The 6,276-nt window shown below is 28.7% G+C and overlaps 1 long non-coding RNA gene across 3 annotated transcripts; it reads left to right on the top strand.

The window, feature by feature from the left end:
• Positions 1–3,263: 3,263 nt before the first annotated feature.
• LOC110280273 (uncharacterized) lies at positions 3,264–5,638 on the top strand. Of its 3 annotated transcripts, none has more exons than XR_008008572.1 (4): positions 3,264–3,421; positions 4,072–4,181; positions 4,510–4,659; positions 5,247–5,638. It is a non-coding gene; the product is annotated as an uncharacterized LOC110280273 (long non-coding RNA). The 3 variants fall into 3 exon arrangements; XR_008008570.1 differs by having other exon boundaries at positions 3,264–3,651; XR_008008571.1 differs by having other exon boundaries at positions 3,264–3,651; positions 4,072–4,200.
• The last annotated feature ends 638 nt before the right edge of the window (positions 5,639–6,276 follow it).

The raw sequence follows: 6,276 nt of genomic DNA, 5'->3' as shown, positions 1-6,276 counted from the left end.
TGTTTAATAAAAAATTTAATATTTATATAATATAAAAAATAAATTAAAATTTGAGCTTAATCATAGAAAACACTCAATTTTAAATTTTTATAAATCAAATTTTATCATTTTTTTCTCGAAATAACTTATACAATAAAAAATTCCTAACGCATTATTGATACTCAAATAATAGAAATAATATATTAATAAATAAAAAATATTATTAAAAGTTAAATATACAGATAAAAAAATTATAACTTGCAAAAATATCTCTAAAATTTATTACATAAATATTAAAAGTCATGTATTTATATAAATTAAATTATATTAAATTGTAAGATATTTAGATATTTAATTAAATTTAAAAATAAATAGTATGCCAGTTTAAATAATTTAGATTGAAGATAAAAAAAATATATAATCAAATTATATCATATAACATAACATTTTTATAAGTTTCTTTTATAAGAGATTTAATACAAAAATATTTATCATCATCTATTTAATGTAACAATTTAAATTTAGGAGAACTGTTCCAAAAAATATATTTTTTGAATTATTTATTGTTAATATCAGGTCAATTTCATAACATTCAATAATAACATAAATGATTATATTTGAACCACAAAGTTAACCTAAAATAAAATATAGAAATTGATGAGAACAAAATATTAAGACAAAAAATGATTAGAAGCATAAAAATAGAAAAAAAATCAAATTTAAATAATGTCAAAAAGAATCTAATATATAAAGATGTGAATTGTAAAAATAAAGGGATACATATATAAAGAAGAATAGATGCATGCATAAACATTTTTTCACTATATCATAATTTGCTCCAGCTATACGATGAATTCAGCGGCAGTCAGCAGCTCCAAAAGTTTGCATCAGTGCACCTCGAACACATTACCTGATTTCTTAAGCTGCAAGTATGCCGAGCACATTATCGTCCAATTCCATTAGCAACGGTAATGCCTAAATTAAGACATTTTCGAGTTATAAACAAACAATCAACGAAATACTATTTATCCATACTTTCTCATTTATCCATAAAAGAAATTTTACATAAAAAAAAAGAAGAAAAAAAGAGTTAAAATAGCAAGAGCAATAAAAATGATGATTCTTCTCATTTTATTTGGCCGTCTATATATAGAAGACCAGAAAATCATCATTATCTAACAAAATTAATTTATATTTATTGCATTTAATTTGAATAAGTAAGAAATTATCATATTTTAGTTTAGTATTTAATTCACATGATTTGAATCTGACTTAATACATATCATTTAATTTGATTTAATTATTAGTTAAAAATATCTCAATTGCTTATTTTATTTATAGATTTATTATTTTAATTATTAATAATTTAATAAATATTGTTAATTCATATATGATATATAATTAAATTTAATAAATTCAATTAGAATAAACAATAATTTATTTATTTTATTTTAGACTTTATAAATGAAAAGACTAATTCACTAATATAACGAATTATAATTAATGTAGTATAATTAATTAAGTAATATAAATTATAATAAATTATATTAAGAAAAGAAATATTTAAATATCTAATCAAATCAATTAGTTAATATAATTAATTCAGTGCAATAAATTGTATTGAATGAGTTAAAACAATTAAATTGGGAAACACTCTCCGAAGCATGCCACGTCAGTTTCATCATTAAGTGTAGACATCCAATTTTTATATAATAGAATAGATTTGTCATGATGTTAGTTGTATTTTTGGAAAGGAAAAACCTTTTCTATGTCTATGTAAAAAGATGTGGTTGTTTTTGGAATAGAAATGATTACAAAAGTAAATATCTTTAAAATTAAATGCACAATGCAACAGTATATTCCTTAACTTGCACATTGATATTGAATATGTATATGAAAATTTATTTATTTTTGATATAAAAAACAATAACCCAACACATATAAATAAAATAACGTAGTTGATATATATATATATATATATATATTAGATCATAAATGTATATTAATTTTTTTATAAATAAACTATATAAAAATGATAATAAAATAGATTATATAAAAAAAAGATTTTATTTGATTATTGAAGTGCTAATCTTCTAATTTTTCTATATATAATAGGAGAGCAATACATAAATGCTGACAAGTGGCACTTGACTTTGATATCAAAGTGTTTAGATAAATTGATTGGGCGGGATATTTGAATTTTAAATCTATCATGTAATATATAACAAGTGTTGATATTTTGTGTTCTCTCTTTCTCCTCTCTCTTACTCACACTTTCTTGTTCTCTGATTGAGTAAGTAAACACAGTAAAGATAAAGAATAATATCGGTGGCTGTTGATGTAACATTGAAGAGGAAGAATAACAATAGTGGTAAGTGGTGTTGCTACCGTCAGTGAAATAGTAGCAGCTAGCAGCAAGTTGACGACACCGGTGAATAGAATGGAGATCTCTTGCCATCGGTGTTGTTGCAGAGGTAATTTTTTTAAAATATTTTTTAAAATTACAAAAAATCATCTATTTGAGTTTAATCTGCTGCTTCTTTTCTTTTTGGCAATTGTGATGAAGATCTTAAGGCTAATTTCGAAGTTTCATGGGCCAATGCATCGGTGCCGGAGCTTACTCAGATTTTGAGAGTGAGTGGCGGCGCCGGATAGGAAGTTTTTGGGAAGAAAAGTGAACGAGACAGAGACACATGTGGTGGTGATGCAAGACGGAAGCAGGGACTACACCCCCACCATGGCGGAGGTGTGAAGCTGTGAAGGCTTCGAAAAAGAAGAGCTTGAAGAGGACATAATTGGAAAGATTGGAACAAATTGTGGGATTGTACCTTCAGCAGCAAAACCTGCACAGTTTAAACATTTATAGAAGGCACCTCACAACTCAGAGTATAGCAAATATTTTCATTAATTTTTTGACATTATATTAGGGATGATAATTTTAGTGTTATTTTTTAAAAGTTTGATTGGTCTACAACATTTTTTATTTAAGGTAACTTTTATTCGAAGCAACATTTAACAAATGTTATCCTAGACAATATTTTTAATGAGTTGTCTTTGAGTATGACAAAGATAACAAAATTTTTAGTCATCCACTAAAATAGATGTCTTTAATATTTAAAACAATACTTAAAAAATATTGCATTATACAAAATTTAAAAAACATTTTTAAATAAAAATATATTTTATAAGAGTTGTAAAAAAAATTAAATAAATAACATTTATAAAAAATTACCTAAAATTATTTATAATTAAAAATTAAAAAAAACTTTTAATTATATTCCCTTCTCCACTGCTAGCTCCAATAATCGACGACGCTAACGGCGACAGCAGCTCGACACACGGTGCTCTCCTCCACGGCGACGGCACGGTGCTCTCCTCCACGCAGGCTTCTCGATGGCGACGGCGCGGTGCACTCCTCGTTTTGCGCCAAACCTCTCCACCGGTGAGAAACCCCTCTCCCTACTCTTCTTCTCCTTCTCCCTCTTCTCTTTTCTCGCATCCTCCTCTTTGCGAACCGGAGATGTAAAAATCGTAGCCACCTCTGTTCCGTTGGCGAGCTTTGATGCATCACGGTGACCACCTCAACTGGTCTATTGCTCTGGCAATATGGCAACCACCCCTCAGCTGCAACCTCATCACCCTTGCCTTCTTGTTCTGTTCTTCAATTTTCAGGTTTTTGCAAAAGTCCATTTTACTGTTCTCTGATTTAATTCTATATTTTAGTTAGATTTTAATTTTTATTTAATAATTTTATTTAGTCAAACTTATTTTGGCTGATTAGGTTACTTTAGATTAAAATTAGGATTTTCTTATCAGCATTTGTCTTAGTTCATAGGTAATTAAACATGCTATTATGATTCGAGTCTGGAATTTCAATTTGTTTAGACTGGTTTGATTGATATTTTGTTGAATTTCAAGTTTTTTACTATTTTTAAGTAGAATTCAACTTGAAAAAAAAAAGAACAAGAAAGAAGGAACAAAAAGAGCAGTTTGAGACACTATTAAAATTTTAATTCAGGGTGTCTGTTTTTTTCTTTAGTTTTCTTTTGAGTGCTATTTGATATCATATATATCATCATTATTGTCTTGTAGGGAGATGCTGATGTAATATGTAGTGGAGCTTGAAATTTCTGGCCGCTGGAGCTTATGGCTTGCGTCAATTTTGACCGTGAGTGCTTTTATGGGGTGCTAAACCTTCTGAGGTATTCTAATATTTTTGAGGTATGTGCAAATTTTACATAGGACTTGTGTAACTGTGTTTTGAACTGTAAGATAACTTTTTAGAGGTGTTTCTTAGTCATGGCATGGTGATTAATTGGCATGTTCATTGGTTTCAACTAGCCATAGGTTTGTTGCTAGTTATTTACTATTAAATTATTTGGATTTAAAAAATCCATTTTATAATTTGAATACTAAATGGATGATTAAGTCTCATTTTTTCTATTTTTTTAATTTAAAAAATATTGCAAAGTCTCATGCTATTTATTCTCACAAATATCTTCTTTGTATATTAACTTAACATTGGCTTAGAATGAAGATGTGGTGGAACATTTCTTCTTTAGAAATGGAACAAATCGATGAAGGTGTCTTTTCAGAATGCTGTTGATCAAGTTTGGTACTTTTTCTCCGATCTGAATCTCGATTCTGTTGAGTTGGATCATCGCAAGGTTGTAAAGGAAGGTCAGTTGGTGGAACCTCACTCAGCATAACCATGAATGAATGAATGTTAGAACTTTTCTTTGCCTTGTTTATTATGCTAATGATAATTTTGTGCACTTGTTATTGTTATGTATCTATGTTAGTGCTGTATTTTAAGAACTAAGAAAGACAATGTTAGTGCTTCTCATAAAGTAAGTAGCTTTCGCAATTCCCATCTTCATGTGCATACGTAATATATTGAACTATCCTTGCTGCTCTTAACATTATTGGAATTCTGTGGATCCTGTTCTTGTTGCTCATAAGATGTTCTTTATGTTGCTATCCATTTGTTTATGTTTCAATTTGTTGACGGCAATGATGTTTTTTAAAAAGGGTCATCTGAATGGGATTGTGTATTGAGTTTTCTTGTCCGAGTCAGTTTTTATTCATATTTTTGTCAGAAATTAAAAGCTTGTTAAGTTTTTTAAATAAAATTACTAAATTGATGATAAATAAAATTTTAAATAAATACATGTTCAATTTTTATGATGCTGGTAGGAAAATGTAAAGATTTTTCTTATCTTGGATTTGCTGTTTTATGATGCTTTTGCACATTTACTTTGATTCAGGATTTTGTAGGGTTGGTATTTTATGATACGAAGATGTTTAGGACTTTAGGTTAATAGGTTACTTTTTGTTTGGTCACTCCTGGTGAGTATGGTTGGACTGCAAACATGGAGAGGATTATGAAAGCTTGGGCCTTGAGAGACAACAGCATGACTGGCTACATGTCTAACAAGAGAATATGGAGATCAACCCCAACAATGGCATTATGGAAGAATTGACGTAGAGAACGGAGATGAAATTGGGCATTTACTTTTTTTTTTTGTCAAAGTTCATGAGATAGAAATGATGTTTTTTGTTGTTGTTGTTTAGTTATGTGTATTTTTATTTGAATTGGCAACTGTACATGTATTTAAAATTTATTTAGTTGAATTTGAAACAACTTTTTAATTTAATATATATGCAATATATTAGCTTATTAGCTTATTTTTTTTCTATCTATTGAATTTAGTTTAAATAGTTAAATTTTATTAAAGTGTGCTATATATCCTTTCAAAAAAGACAATCTTAAATAAATTTAGATAAGTGTTGTAATAGATATCTAAAAAGGCAACATAGAAAAATAACCAGAAAAATTTACGGGCCTGCTACACATACAAGTCTACAAGCATACAAGTTGGCCCAGCCCAAAGAGAACTCACGCGCATGAAGATAGATAACATGGCGCGTCAAAATCACGCGCTCAACACTCGAACGGTTACGTATGGCAGACTCTTCCACTTCTTCCACTTCTTCCATTTCTCAAGGCACTTTGAAAACAAGAAAACCCTCCCATTTTCGAGCGAAAATCAAAGTTCAAAATATAGAAATCGTTGTTCGAAAACTCCATCAAAACACCATCAAACTCTCCGTGAAGAATCTGAAGAAAAAACAAAGCAACAATACTCAACGTAAGTCCATTAAGATTCCTGTATATTTTACTTTTCTTCTACGTCATTCTTCTAGGGATTACTATTATTCTTGCTTCTTTGTTACACTGTTCTAAGTTCTACGTCGTTCTTCTAAGTTCTACGTCGTTCTACGTTGTTGTTCTAG

Source organism: Arachis duranensis, chromosome 4, assembly GCF_000817695.3.
Source record: "Arachis duranensis cultivar V14167 chromosome 4, aradu.V14167.gnm2.J7QH, whole genome shotgun sequence".
Taxonomy (NCBI): Eukaryota; Viridiplantae; Streptophyta; class Magnoliopsida; order Fabales; family Fabaceae; genus Arachis; species Arachis duranensis.
The sequence above is the reverse complement of the archived record's forward strand: the minus strand, read 5'-3'. Positions and strand labels throughout refer to the sequence as shown.